The sequence below is a fragment of the Hippocampus guttulatus genome, unplaced genomic scaffold (genome assembly GCF_054856545.1).
Source record: "Hippocampus guttulatus isolate MCC_2025c unplaced genomic scaffold, RoL_Hgut_1.0 HiC_scaffold_141, whole genome shotgun sequence".
Lineage (NCBI taxonomy): Eukaryota > Metazoa > Chordata > Actinopteri > Syngnathiformes > Syngnathidae > Hippocampus > Hippocampus guttulatus.
The window spans coordinates 10,001-23,847 of record NW_028233830.1 but is presented as its reverse complement, the minus strand read 5'-3'; positions in this window follow the sequence as shown (position 1 = coordinate 23,847).

Sequence of the window (13,847 nt, the reverse complement as noted above, 5' to 3'; positions counted from 1 at the left end):
GTGCGAGGCTACCATCTGCGGGATTATGACTGAACGCCTCTAAGTCAGAATCCCGCCTAGACGCGGCGATACCGTAGTGCCGCCGCCCCCCGGTTGGACAAGGTTAGCGGGCGGGGGGACACCGCTCCCCGTCCGCGCGGAACGCCATTCGACACTGGGCTGGGGTGCGCCAGGATGATTGGGGCCCCCTCTCTGGTTTATCACAAAGCATGTTATGAGGAGCATGGTGCTAAATGACCTGCAAACGACCTGATTCTGGGTCAGGGTGTCGTACGTAGCAGAGCAGCTCCCTCGCTGCGATCTATTGAAAGTCATCCCTCGATCCAACCTTTTGTCGGCCGGTCCCCCTTCCCCTTTCCCCCTTCCTCTTTCCCCTTTCCTCTTTCCTCTTTCCCCTTCTGTCCTCTTCTTTCCCCTTCTGTCCTCTTCTTTCCCCTTTCCCCTTTCCCCTTTCCCCTTTCCCCTTTTCCCCTTCCCCTTCCCGCGCGGGGAGGTACCAGGGGTCGGCCCGCCCGGAGGAGCGGGCCGGCGAGGAGGCCGAGTGCGGCCGGGAGGGAGGCCTCTCGGTCGGATTGAAAAGTGCGCGGCGCGGCCCGGAAAAACTTGGAGTTTGCAGCGCCGGAAGAGGCCGGCGAGGAGGCCGAGTGCGGCCGGGAGGGGGGCCTCTCGGTCGGATTGAAAACTTGGAGTTTGCAGCGCCGGAAGGGGCCGGCGAGGAGGCCGAGTGCGGCCGGGAGGGAGGCCTCTCGGTCGGATTGAAGAGTGCGCGGCGCGGCCCGCGGAGGTCATCTTGAGCACCGGAGGAGAGGGCCGGCGACGTGGCGAAGCGTGGCCGGCGGAGAGGCGTCTTGGTCGGATGAATGGAGCGTGGGGCGCGGCCCGCGGAGGTCATCTTGAGCACCATAGGAGGGGGCCGGCGACGAGGCGAAGCGTGGCCGGCGGAGGGGCCCCTCGGCCGGATTGGGAGAATGAGAAAATTCCCCATATTTTTCCTCCGCGGCGGAGGTACCAGGGGTCGGCCCGCCCGGAAGGAGAGGGCCGGCGAGGAGGCCGAGTGCGGCCGGGAGGGAGGCCTCTCGGTCGGATTGAAGAGTGCGCGGCGCGGCCCGCGGAGGTCATCTTGAGCACCGGAGGAGAGGGCCGGCGACGTGGCGAAGCGTGGCCGGCGGAGAGGCGTCTTGGTCGGATGAATGGAGCGTGGGGCGCGGCCCGCGGAGGTCATCTTGAGCACCGGAGGAGAGGGCCGGCGACGTGGCGAAGCGTGGCCGGCGGAGGGGCCCCTCGGCCGGATTGGGAGAATGAGAAAATTCCCCATATTTTTCCTCCGCGGCGGAGGTACCAGGGGTCGGCCCGCCCGGAAGGAGAGGGCCGGCGAGGAGGCCGAGTGCGGCCGGGAGGGAGGCCTCTCGGTCGGATTGAAAACTTGGAGTTTGCAGCGCCGGAAGGGGCCGGCGAGGAGGCCGAGTGCGGCCGGGAGGGAGGCCTCTCGGTCGGATTGAAGAGTGCGCGGCGCGGCCCGCGGAGGTCATCTTGAGCACCGGAGGAGAGGGCCGGCGACGTGGCGAAGCGTGGCCGGCGGAGAGGCGTCTTGGTCGGATGAATGGAGCGTGGGGCGCGGCCCGCGGAGGTCATCTTGAGCACCATAGGAGGGGGCCGGCGACGAGGCGAAGCGTGGCCGGCGGAGGGGCCCCTCGGCCGGATTGGGAGAATGAGAAAATTCCCCATATTTTTCCTCCGCGGCGGAGGTACCAGGGGTCGGCCCGCCCGGAAGGAGAGGGCCGGCGAGGAGGCCGAGTGCGGCCGGGAGGGAGGCCTCTCGGTCGGATTGAAAACTTGGAGTTTGCAGCGCCGGAAGGGGCCGGCGAGGAGGCCGAGTGCGGCCGGGAAAGAGGCCACTCGGTCGGATTGAAAACTTGGAGTTTGCAAGCCGGAAGGGGCCGGCGAGGAGGCCGAGTGCGGCCGGGAAAGAGGCCACTCGGTCGGATTGAAAACTTGGAGTTTGCAAGCCGGAAGGGGCCGGCGAGGAGGCCGAGTGCGGCCGGGAAAGAGGCCACTCGGTCGGATTGAAAACTTGGAGTTTGCAGCGCCGGAAGGGGCCGGCGAGGAGGCCGAGTGCGGCCGGGAAAGAGGCCACTCGGTCGGATTGGGAGTTTGAAAAAATTCCCCCATTCATTTTCAATGGCGGAGGTACCAGGGGCAAGGCTGGGGGTACCAGGGGCGAAGCTGGCTGGGGGTACCAGGGGTAAGGCTGAGGGTACCAGGGGTGCCGCTGGGGGTACCAGGGGTAAGGCTGAGGGTACCAGGGGTGCCGCTGAGGGTACCAGGGGTGCCGCTGGGGGTACCAGGGGTGCCGCTGAGGGTACCAGGGGTGCCGCTGAGGGTACCAGGGGTAGGGCTGGAGGTACCAGGGGTGCCGCTGGGGGTACCAGGGGTAAGGCTGAGGGTACCAGGGGTGCCGCTGGGGGTACCAGGGGTAAGGCTGAGGGTACCAGGGGTGCCGCTGGGGGTACCAGGGGTAAGGCTGAGGGTACCAGGGGTGCCGCTGGGGGTACCAGGGGTGCCGCTGAGGGTACCAGGGGTAGGGCTGGAGGTACCAGGGGTGCCGCTGAGGGTACCAGGGGTAAAGAGCGGGCCGGCCCGGCGGGCGAGTGTGGCCGGGAAAGAGGCCTCTCGGTCGGATTGGGAGTTTGAAAAAAATCCCCCATTCATTTCCAATGGCGGAGGTACCAGGGGCAAGGCTGGGGGTACCAGGGGTAAAGAGCGGGCCGGCCCGGCGGGCGAGTGTGGCCGGAAAAGGGGCCTCTTGGTCGGATTGGGAGTTTGAAAAAATTCCCCCATTCATTTTCAATGGCGGGGGTACCAGGGGTAGAGCTGGGGGTACCAGGGGTAAAGAGCGGGCCGGCCCGGCGTGCGAGTTTGGCCGGAAAAGGGGCCTCTTGGTCGTATTGGGAGTTTGAAAAAATTCCCCCATTCATTTTCAATGGCGGAGGTACCAGGGGCAAGGCTGGGGGTACCAGGGGCGAAGCTGGCTGGGGGTACCAGGGGTAAGGCTGAGGGTACCAGGGGTGCAGCTGAGGGTACCAGGGGTAAGGTTGAGGGTACCAGGGGTGTTGCTGGGGGTACCAGGGGTCACCATTCATTTTCAATGGGGGAGGTACCAGGGGCAAGGCTGGGGGTACCAGGGGTGTTGCTGGGGGTACCAGGGGTAAAGAGCGGGCCGGCCCGGCGGGCGAGTGTGGCCGGAAAAGGGGCCTCTTGCTCGGATTGGGAGTTTGAAAAAATTCCCCCATTCATTTTCAATGGCAGATGTACCAGGGGTCGGTGTCCGCCAGACGGCGGTGTGGTAGGCAAAAGGCGGGCCGGCTCGGCGAGCGTGCGTGCCCGGGAAAAAGGCCTCTTGGCCGGCGTGAGAGTTTAATAATAGCGGGCCGGCTCATCGAGCGTGCGTGCCCGGGAAAAGGGCCTCTTGGCCGGCGTGAGAGTTTAATAATAGCGGGCCGGCCCGGCGAGCGTGCGTGCCCGGGAAAAAGGCCTCCTTGCAGGCGTGAGCGTTTAATAATAGCGGGCCGGCCCGGCGAGCGTGCGTGCCCGGGAAAAAGGCCTCCTTGCAGGCGTGAGAGTTTAATAATAGCGGGCCGGCCCGGCGAGCGTGCGTGCCCGGGAAAAAGGCCTCCTTGCAGGCGTGAGAGTTTAATAATAGCGGGCCGGCTCGGCGAGCGTGCGTGCACGGGAAAAAGGCCTCTTGGCCGGCGTGAGAGTTTAATAATAGCGGGCCGGCCCGGCGAGCGTGCGTGCCCGGGAAAAAGGCCTCCTTGCAGGCGTGAGAGTTTAATAATAGCGGGCCGGCTCATCGAGCGTGCGTGCCCGGGAAAAGGGCCTCCTTGCAGGCGTGAGAGTTTAATAATAGCGGGCCGGCTCTGCGAGCGTGCGTGCCCGGGAAAAGGGCCTCTTGGCCGGCCTGAGCGTTTAATAATAGCGGGCCGGCTCATCGAGCGTGCGTGCCCGGGAAAAGGGCCTCTTGGCCGGCCTGAGCGTTTAATAATAGCGGGCCGGCCCCGCGAGCGTGCGTGCCCGGGAAAAAGGCCTCCTTGCAGGCGTGAGAGTTTAATAATAGCGGGCCGGCTCATCGAGCGTGCGTGCCCGGGAAAAGGGCCTCCTTGCAGGCGTGAGAGTTTAATAATAGCGGGCCGGCTCGGCGAGCGTGCGTGCCCGGGAAAAGGGCCTCTTGGCCGGCGTGAGAGTTTAATAATAGCGGGCCGGCTCATCGAGCGTGCGTGCCCGGGAAAAGGGCCTCCTTGCAGGCGTGAGAGTTTAATAATAGCGGGCCGGCTCTGCGAGCGTGCGTGCCCGGGAAAAGGGCCTCTTGGCCGGCCTGAGCGTTTAATAATAGCGGGCCGGCTCATCGAGCGTGCGTGCCCGGGAAAAGGGCCTCTTGGCCGGCCTGAGCGTTTAATAATAGCGGGCCGGCCCCGCGAGCGTGCGTGCCCGGGAAAAAGGCCTCCTTGCAGGCGTGAGAGTTTAATAATAGCGGGCCGGCTCATCGAGCGTGCGTGCCCGGGAAAAGGGCCTCCTTGCAGGCGTGAGAGTTTAATAATAGCGGGCCGGCTCGGCGAGCGTGCGTGCCCGGGAAAAGGGCCTCTTGGCCGGCGTGAGAGTTTAATAATAGCGGGCCGGCCCCGCGAGCGTGCGTGCCCGGGAAAAAGGCCTCCTTGCAGGCGTGAGCGTTTAATAATAGCGGACCGGCTCTGCGAGCGTGCGTGCCCGGGAAAAGGGCCTCTTGGCCGGCCTGAGCGTTTAATAATAGCGGGCCGGCCCGGCGAGCGTGCGTGCCCGGGAAAAAGGCCTCTTGGCCGGCTTGGGGGATTGAAAAAAAATCCCCCATTCATTTTCAACGGGAGGGGTCGGCGGTACCGCTTGGTGTCCGCCAGACGGCGGTGTGGTAGGCAAATGGCGGGCCTGCACGGCGAGCGTGCGTGCCCGGGAAAAAGGCCTCCTTGCAGGCGTGAGAGTTTAATAATAGCGGGCCGGCCCGGAGAGCGTGCGTGCCCGGGAAAAAGGCCTCTTGGCCGGCGTGAGAGTTTAATAATAGCGGGCCGGCCCGGCGAGCGTGCGTGCCCGGGAAAAAGGCCTCCTTGCAGGCGTAAGAGTTTAATAATAGCGGGCCGGCTCATCGAGCGTGCGTGCCCGGGAAAAAGGCCTCTTGGCCGGCGTGAGAGTTTAATAATAGCGGGCCGGCCCGGCGAGCGTGCGTGCCCGGGAAAAAGGCCTCCTTGCAGGCGTGAGCGTTTAATAATAGCGGGCCGGCTCATCGAGCGTGCGTGCCCGGGAAAAGGGCCTCTTGGCCGGCGTGAGAGTTTAATAATAGCGGGCCGGCTCATCGAGCGTGCGTGCCCGGGAAAAGGGCCTCTTGGCCGGCCTGAGCGTTTAATAATAGCGGGCCGGCCCGGCGAGCGTGCGTGCCCGGGAAAAAGGCCTCTTGGCCGGCTTGGGGGATTGAAAAAAAATCCCCCATTCATTTTCAACGGGAGGGGTCGGCGGTACCGCTTGGTGTCCGCCAGACGGCGGTGTGGTAGGCAAATGGCGGGCCTGCACGGCGAGCGTGCGTGCCCGGGAAAAAGGCCTCCTGGCCGGCGTGAGAGTTTAATAATAGCGGGCCGGCTCTGCGAGCGTGCGTGCCCGGGAAAAAGGCCTCCTTGCAGGCGTGAGAGTTTAATAATAGCGGGCCGGCTCGGCGAGCGTGCGTGCCCGGGAAAAAGGCCTCCTTGCAGGCGTAAGAGTTTAATAATAGCGGGCCGGCTCATCGAGCGTGCGTGCCCGGGAAAAAGGCCTCTTGGCCGGCGTGAGAGTTTAATAATAGCGGGCCGGCCCGGCGAGCGTGCGTGCCCGGGAAAAAGGCCTCCTTGCAGGCGTGAGCGTTTAATAATAGCGGGCCGGCTCATCGAGCGTGCGTGCCCGGGAAAAGGGCCTCTTGGCCGGCGTGAGAGTTTAATAATAGCGGGCCGGCTCATCGAGCGTGCGTGCCCGGGAAAAAGGCCTCTTGGCCGGCTTGGGGGATTGTAAAAAAAAATCCCCCATTCATTTTCAACGGGAGGGGTCGGCGGTACCGCGTGGTGTCCGCCAGACGGCGGTGTGGTAGGCAAATGGCGGGCCTGCACGGCGAGCGTGCGTGCCCGGGAAAAATGCCTCCTGGCCGGCGTGAGAGTTTAATAATAGCGGGCCGGCTCATCGAGCGTGCGTGCCCGGGAAAAAGGCCTCCTTGCAGGCGTGAGAGTTTAATAATAGCGGGCCGGCTCGGCGAGCGTGCGTGCCCGGGAAAAAGGCCTCCTTGCAGGCGTAAGAGTTTAATAATAGCGGGCCGGCTCATCGAGCGTGCGTGCCCGGGAAAAAGGCCTCTTGGCCGGCTTGGGGGATTGAAAAAAAATCCCCCATTCATTTTCAACGGGAGGGGTCGGCGGTACCGCTTGGTGTCCGCCAGACGGCGGTGTGGTAGGCAAATGGCGGGCGTGCACGGCGAGCGTGCGTGCCCGGGAAAAATGCCTCCTGGCCGGCGTGAGAGTTTAATAATAGCGGGCCGGCTCGGCGAGCGTGCGTGCCCGGGAAAAAGGCCTCTTGGCCGGCGTGAGAGTTTAATAATAGCGGGCCGGCTCGGCGAGCGTGCGTGCCCGGGAAAAGGGCCTCTTGGCCGGCGTGAGAGTTTAATAATAGCGGGCCGGCTCAGCGAGCGTGCGTGCCCGGGAAAAAGGCCTCCTTGCAGGCGTGAGAGTTTAATAATAGCGGGCCGGCTCATCGAGCGTGCGTGCCCGGGAAAAGGGCCTCTTGGCCGGCGTGAGAGTTTAATAATAGCGGGCCTGAGAGTTTAATAATAGCGGGCCGGCTCGGCGAGCGTGCGTGCCCGGGAAAAGGGCCTCTTGGCCGGCGTGAGAGTTTAATAATAGCGGGCCGGCTCATCGAGCGTGCGTGCCCGGGAAAAGGGCCTCTTGGCCGGCGTGAGAGTTTAATAATAGCGGGCCGGCCCGGCGAGCGTGCGTGCCCGGGAAAAAGGCCTCCTTGCAGGCGTGAGAGTTTAATAATAGCGGGCCGGCCCGGCGAGCGTGCGTGCCCGGGAAAAAGGCCTCCTTGCAGGCGTGAGAGTTTAATAATAGCGGGCCGGCTCCGCGAGCGTGCGTGGCCGGGAAAAAGGGCCTCTTGGCCGGCGTGAGAGTTTAATAATAGCGGGCCGGCTCGGCGAGCGTGCGTGCCCGGGAAAAGGGCCTCCTTGCAGGCGTGAGAGTTTAATAATAGCGGGCCGGCCCGGCGAGCGTGCGTGCCCGGGAAAAAGGCCTCCTTGCAGGCGTGAGAGTTTAATAATAGCGGGCCGGCTCATCGAGCGTGCGTGCCCGGGAAAAGGGCCTCTTGGCCGGCGTGAGAGTTTAATAATAGCGGGCCTGAGAGTTTAATAATAGCGGGCCGGCTCGGCGAGCGTGCGTGCCCGGGAAAAGGGCCTCTTGGCCGGCGTGAGAGTTTAATAATAGCGGGCCGGCCCGGCGAGCGTGCGTGCCCGGGAAAAAGGCCTCCTTGCAGGCGTGAGCGTTTAATAATAGCGGGCCGGCCCGGCGAGCGTGCGTGCCCGGGAAAAAGGCCTCCTTGCAGGCGTGAGAGTTTAATAATAGCGGGCCGGCCCGGCGAGCGTGCGTGCCCGGGAAAAAGGCCTCCTTGCAGGCGTGAGAGTTTAATAATAGCGGGCCGGCTCCGCGAGCGTGCGTGGCCGGGAAAAAGGGCCTCTTGGCCGGCGTGAGAGTTTAATAATAGCGGGCCGGCTCATCGAGCGTGCGTGCCCGGGAAAAGGGCCTCTTGGCCGGCGTGAGAGTTTAATAATAGCGGGCCGGCTCATCGAGCGTGCGTGCCCGGGAAAAGGGCCTCTTGGCCGGCGTGAGAGTTTAATAATAGCGGGCCGGCCCGGCGAGCGTGCGTGCCCGGGAAAAAGGCCTCCTTGCAGGCGTGAGAGTTTAATAATAGCGGGCCGGCCCGGCGAGCGTGCGTGCCCGGGAAAAAGGCCTCCTTGCAGGCGTGAGAGTTTAATAATAGCGGGCCGGCCCGGCGAGCGTGCGTGCCCGGGAAAAAGGCCTCTTGGCCGGCTTGGGGGATTGAAAAAAAATCCCCCATTCATTTTCAACGGGAGGGGTCGGCGGTACCGCTTGGTGTCCGCCAGACGGCGGTGTGGTAGGCAAATGGCGGGCCTGCACGGCGAGCGTGCGTGCCCGGGAAAAAGGCCTCCTGGCCGGCGTGAGAGTTTAATAATAGCGGGCCGGCTCTGCGAGCGTGCGTGCCCGGGAAAAAGGCCTCCTTGCAGGCGTGAGAGTTTAATAATAGCGGGCCGGCTCGGCGAGCGTGCGTGCCCGGGAAAAAGGCCTCCTTGCAGGCGTAAGAGTTTAATAATAGCGGGCCGGCCCGGAGAGCGTGCGTGCCCGGGAAAAAGGCCTCTTGGCCGGCGTGAGAGTTTAATAATAGCGGGCCGGCCCGGCGAGCGTGCGTGCCCGGGAAAAAGGCCTCCTTGCAGGCGTGAGTGTTTAATAATAGCGGGCCGGCTCATCGAGCGTGCGTGCCCGGGAAAAGGGCCTCTTGGCCGGCGTGAGAGTTTAATAATAGCGGGCCGGCTCATCGAGCGTGCGTGCCCGGGAAAAAGGCCTCTTGGCCGGCTTGGGGGATTGTAAAAAAAAATCCCCCATTCATTTTCAACGGGAGGGGTCGGCGGTACCGCGTGGTGTCCGCCAGACGGCGGTGTGGTAGGCAAATGGCGGGCCTGCACGGCGAGCGTGCGTGCCCGGGAAAAATGCCTCCTGGCCGGCGTGAGAGTTTAATAATAGCGGGCCGGCTCATCGAGCGTGCGTGCCCGGGAAAAAGGCCTCCTTGCAGGCGTGAGAGTTTAATAATAGCGGGCCGGCTCGGCGAGCGTGCGTGCCCGGGAAAAAGGCCTCCTTGCAGGCGTAAGAGTTTAATAATAGCGGGCCGGCTCATCGAGCGTGCGTGCCCGGGAAAAAGGCCTCTTGGCCGGCTTGGGGGATTGAAAAAAAATCCCCCATTCATTTTCAACGGGAGGGGTCGGCGGTACCGCTTGGTGTCCGCCAGACGGCGGTGTGGTAGGCAAATGGCGGGCCTGCACGGCGAGCGTGCGTGCCCGGGAAAAATGCCTCCTGGCCGGCGTGAGAGTTTAATAATAGCGGGCCGGCTCGGCGAGCGTGCGTGCCCGGGAAAAAGGCCTCTTGGCCGGCGTGAGAGTTTAATAATAGCGGGCCGGCTCGGCGAGCGTGCGTGCCCGGGAAAAGGGCCTCTTGGCCGGCGTGAGAGTTTAATAATAGCGGGCCGGCTCAGCGAGCGTGCGTGCCCGGGAAAAAGGCCTCCTTGCAGGCGTGAGAGTTTAATAATAGCGGGCCGGCTCATCGAGCGTGCGTGCCCGGGAAAAGGGCCTCTTGGCCGGCGTGAGAGTTTAATAATAGCGGGCCTGAGAGTTTAATAATAGCGGGCCGGCTCGGCGAGCGTGCGTGCCCGGGAAAAGGGCCTCTTGGCCGGCGTGAGAGTTTAATAATAGCGGGCCGGCTCATCGAGCGTGCGTGCCCGGGAAAAGGGCCTCTTGGCCGGCGTGAGAGTTTAATAATAGCGGGCCGGCCCGGCGAGCGTGCGTGCCCGGGAAAAAGGCCTCCTTGCAGGCGTGAGAGTTTAATAATAGCGGGCCGGCTCATCGAGCGTGCGTGCCCGGGAAAAGGGCCTCCTTGCAGGCGTGAGAGTTTAATAATAGCGGGCCGGCTCCGCGAGCGTGCGTGGCCGGGAAAAAGGCCTCTTGGCCGGCGTGAGAGTTTAATAATAGCGGGCCGGCTCGGCGAGCGTGCGTGCCCGGGAAAAGGGCCTCTTGGCCGGCGTGAGAGTTTAATAATAGCGGGCCGGCTCATCGAGCGTGCGTGCCCGGGAAAAGGGCCTCTTGGCCGGCGTGAGAGTTTAATAATAGCGGGCCGGCCCGGCGAGCGTGCGTGCCCGGGAAAAAGGCCTCCTTGCAGGCGTGAGAGTTTAATAATAGCGGGCCGGCTCATCGAGCGTGCGTGCCCGGGAAAAGGGCCTCCTTGCAGGCGTGAGAGTTTAATAATAGCGGGCCGGCTCCGCGAGCGTGCGTGGCCGGGAAAAAGGCCTCTTGGCCGGCGTGAGAGTTTAATAATAGCGGGCCGGCTCGGCGAGCGTGCGTGCCCGGGAAAAGGGCCTCTTGGCCGGCGTGAGAGTTTAATAATAGCGGGCCGGCTCATCGAGCGTGCGTGCCCGGGAAAAGGGCCTCTTGGCCGGCGTGAGAGTTTAATAATAGCGGGCCGGCCCGGCGAGCGTGCGTGCCCGGGAAAAAGGCCTCCTTGCAGGCGTGAGAGTTTAATAATAGCGGGCCGGCTCCGCGAGCGTGCGTGGCCGGGAAAAAGGCCTCTTGGCCGGCGTGAGAGTTTAATAATAGCGGGCCGGCTCATCGAGCGTGCGTGCCCGGGAAAAAGGCCTCCTTGCAGGCGTGAGAGTTTAATAATAGCGGGCCGGCCCGGCGAGCGTGCGTGCCCGGGAAAAAGGCCTCCTTGCAGGCGTGAGAGTTTAATAATAGCGGGCCGGCTCCGCGAGCGTGCGTGCCCGGGAAAAAGGCCTCCTTGCAGGCGTGAGAGTTCAATAATAGCGGGCCGGCCCGGCGAGCGTGCGTGCCCGGGAAAAAGGCCTCCTTGCAGGCGTGAGAGTTTAATAATAGCGGGCCGGCCCGGCGAGCGTGCGTGCCCGGGAAAAAGGCCTCTTGGCCGGCGTGAGAGTTTAATAATAGCGGGCCGGCCCCGCGAGCGTGCGTGCCCGGGAAAAAGGCCTCCTTGCAGGGGTGAGAGTTTAATAATAGCGGGCCGGCCCGGCGAGCGTGCGTGCCCGGGAAAAAGGCCTCTTGGCCGGCGTGGGAGATTGAAAAAATTCCCCCATTCATTTTCAATGGCGGGGGTACCAGGGGTAGAGCTGGGGGTACCAGGGGTAAAGAGCGGGCCGGCCCGGCGTGCGAGTTTGGCCGGAAAAGAGGCCTCTTGGTCGGATTGGGAGATTGAAAAAATTCCCCCATTCATTTTCAATGGCGGGGGTACCAGGGGTAGAGCTGGGGGTACCAGGGGTAAAGAGCGGGCCGGCCCGGCGTGCGAGTTTGGCCGGAAAAGAGGCCTCTTGGTCGGATTGGGAGATTGAAAAAATTCCCCCATTCATTTTCAATGGCGGGGGTACCAGGGGTAGAGCTGGGGGTACCAGGGGTAAAGAGCGGGCCGGCCCGGCGTGCGAGTTTGGCCGGAAAAGAGGCCTCTTGGTCGGATTGGGAGATTGAAAAAATTCCCCCATTCATTTTCAATGGCGGGGGTACCAGGGGTAGAGCTGGGGGTACCAGGGGTAAAGAGCGGGCCGGCCCGGCGTGCGAGTTTGGCCGGAAAAGAGGCCTCTTGGTCGGATTGGGAGATTGAAAAAATTCCCCCATTCATTTTCAATGGCGGGGGTACCAGGGGTAGAGCTGGGGGTACCAGGGGTAAAGAGCGGGCCGGCCCGGCGTGCGAGTGTGGCCGGGAAAGAGCCCTCCTGGCCGGCCTGGGAGATTGAAAAAAATTCCCCCATTCATTTTCAATGGCGGGGGTACCAGGGGTAAAGAGCGGGCCGGCCCAGCGTGCGAGTTTGGCCGGGAAAGGGGCCTCCTGGCCGGCCTGGGGGATTAAAAAAATTCCCCCATTCATTTTCAATGGCGGGGGTACCAGGGGTAGCAGTACCGATTTTGGTCGTTAGGGGCGCTGTAGTAGGTAAACCAGATATGCGGAGTTAGGGGGTCAAGAAGGCGAAAGGCTTAGAAAGTGACCGTTCACCAAAATACTTTCCGAAACGTATATAGGGGGGCATGTGTCGGACGAGTCACCATGCTTTCTCGATGCTGGAGGTACCAGGGGCACAAAGTTGGCCGGGAAAGATGCCTCTTAGGCGGATTGAAAGCATGAGAAAATGCCCCCCATTCATTTTCAATGGCGGAGAGCGGGCCGGCCCCGCAGCCGAGTGTGGCCGGCGGAGAGGCGTCTCGGTCGGATGAATGAAGCGTGGAGCCGGCCTCTGACGGCGGAGCTCCGCACTTTCGAATATTTTCTATCTCCCCCTCCGGGCGGTCGACGGCAGTTGGGAAGGCCGCCCGAGAGGCGCCCGGGGCGGATACCTCGGGCGAAAAGCCGGCCTCTGACGGCGGAGCTCCGCACTTTCGAATATTTTCTATCTCCCCCTCCGGGCGGCCGACGGCAGTTGGGAAGGCCGCCCGAGAGGCGCCCGGGGCGGATACCTCGGGCGAAAAGCCGGCCTCTGACGGCGGAGCTCCGCACTTTCGAATATTTTCTATCTCCCCCTCCGGGCGGCCGACGGCAGTTGGGAAGGCCGCCCGAGAGGCGCCCGGGGCGGATACCTCGGGCGAAAAGCCGGCCTCTGACGGCGGAGCTCCGCACTTTCGAATATTTTCTATTTCCCCCTCCGGGCGGCCGACGGCAGTTGGGAAGGCCGCCCGAGAGGCGCCCGGGGCGGATACCTCGGGCGAAAAGCCGGCCTCTGACGGCGGAGCTCCGCACTTTCGAATATTTTCTATTTCCCCCTCCGGGCGGCCGACGGCAGTTGGGAAGGCCGCCCGAGAGGCGCCCGGGGCGGATACCTCGGGCGAAAAGCCGGCCTCTGACGGCGGAGCTCCGCACTTTCGAATATTTTCTATTTCCCCCTCCGGGCGGCCGACGGCAGTTGGGAAGGCCGCCCGAGAGGCGCCCGGGGCGGATACCTCGGGCGAAAACCCGGCCTCTGACGGCGGAGCTCCGCACTTTCGAATATTTTCTATTTCCCCCTCCGGGCGGCCGACGGCAGTTGGGAAGGCCGCCCGAGAGGCGCCCCGGGGCGGATACCTCGGGCGAAAAGCCGGCCTCTGACGGCGGAGCTCCGCACTTTCGAATATTTTCTATTTCCCCCTCCGGGCGGCCGACGGCAGTTGGGAAGGCCGCCCGAGAGGCGCCCCGGGGCGGATACCCCGGGCGAAAAGCCGGCCTCTGACGGCGGAGCTCCGCACTTTCGAATATTTTCTATTTCCCCCTCCGGGCGGCTGACGGCAGGTGGGAAGGCCGCCCATTCATTTTCAATGGCGGAGGTACCAGGGGTGCCGCTGAGGGTACCAGGGGTGCCGCTGAGGGTACCAGGGGTGCAGCTGAGGGTACCAGGGGTGCCGCTGAGGGTACCAGGGGTGCCGATGAGGGTACCAGGGGTACGGCTGAGGGTACCAGGGGTGCCGCTGAGGGTACCAGGGGTGCCGCTGAGGGTACCAGGGGTGCCGCTGAGGGTACCAGGGGTTCGGCTGAGGGTACCAGGGGTACGGCTGAGGGTACCAGGGGTGCCGCTGAGGGTACCAGGGGTGCCGCTGAGGGTACCAGGGGTGCGGCTGAGGGTACCAGGGGTAAGGCTGAGGGTACCAGGGGTGCCGCTGAGGGTACCAGGGGTGCGGCTGAGGGTACCAGGGGTAAGGCTGAGGGTACCAGGGGTAAGGCTGAGGGTACCAGGGGTAAGGCTGAGGGTACCAGGGGTACGGCTGGAGGTACCAGGGGTAAGGCTGGAGGTACCAGGGGTAAGGCTGGAGGTACCAGGGGTAAGGCTGGAGGTACCAGGGGTTAGGCTGGAGGTACCAGGGGTAAGGCTGGGGGTACCAGGGGTAAGGCTGAGGGTACCAGGGGCGAAGCTGGCTGGGGGTACCAGGGGTTGGGCTGAGGGTACCAGGGGTTGGGCTGAGGGTACCAGGGGTAAGGCTGAGGGTACCAGGGGCGAAGCTGGCTGGGGGTACCAGG